Raw genomic sequence first — 978 nt, forward strand, 5'->3', positions numbered from 1 at the left:
AAGTAGGTTAATAGCGATATACTAATATACTAATTACATGGGATATAATAATATACTACACTAATAATGGATTTTTTCATGCTTTTCGGTTATCCGACTTTTCAATTATCCGACCAACCCCAGTCCCCAATTAGGGCGGATAATCGAGGTTCTACTGTAATATGCAATAACAAATTCGAATTTAAAAAGGTTCGAACATTTTTAAAATCGAAGTAGAAAATCTTCCACTTTCAACCACTTAAAACCCCATATCTTTCGCACCCTTATAGCTATCGAGACGCAACCACCATAGTGCACGAATGGAGACTTGGGGCTACTACCACATACAAACACCATTCACGTGCAATGTGTAGTTTTGGCTGAAAAGTGAAATATAGGGACACACACGTCCATTTATATATATAGATAATTAAATAAACTAATAACAACATCTTATAACCATTTCAATTCACAAAGACGAAGTTATCCGTTTGAACCCATAAATATTGAAAATATATTTTTAAAGTATAAAACAAATGTTATACACATATCAAGAACTTCATTTTTAAATAATTTACAGTAATGCATTTATTATTAATGTAAAATTTTAAAATATAAAAACACTCAAATACGTAATTATCGTCGAAATACGAGCAGTTATTTTAAAATATCACTAAACCCGAAAGCGCAGCGAATATAATGAAAACATAGAAGTTAAATTTGCATAACACAATGAAAGAGTATTGTGTGCGTCGACGTCGACGCATCCATGCTGTTGTGCAAAGTTAATTTTTAATTTATTTAACTATACCTCAAATTAGTAGTGGCTTGCCCTTGTACATCATATTTTCCCTTTAAAAAGAGAGTCGTGCCGGTCTAATACCTCGCAGAAATATTAATTACTGTATCCACATAGTTCTTTTGAGTCTAATATGCATGGTATACATGCAAAATCTTTGCGTGATGAACTGGCTATTTACTTGTATAATGAAGAATCTG

Source organism: Centruroides sculpturatus, unplaced genomic scaffold, assembly GCF_000671375.1.
Source record: "Centruroides sculpturatus isolate CEXI.00-Female unplaced genomic scaffold, Cexi_2.0 scaffold120, whole genome shotgun sequence".
Taxonomy (NCBI): domain Eukaryota; kingdom Metazoa; phylum Arthropoda; class Arachnida; order Scorpiones; family Buthidae; genus Centruroides; species Centruroides sculpturatus.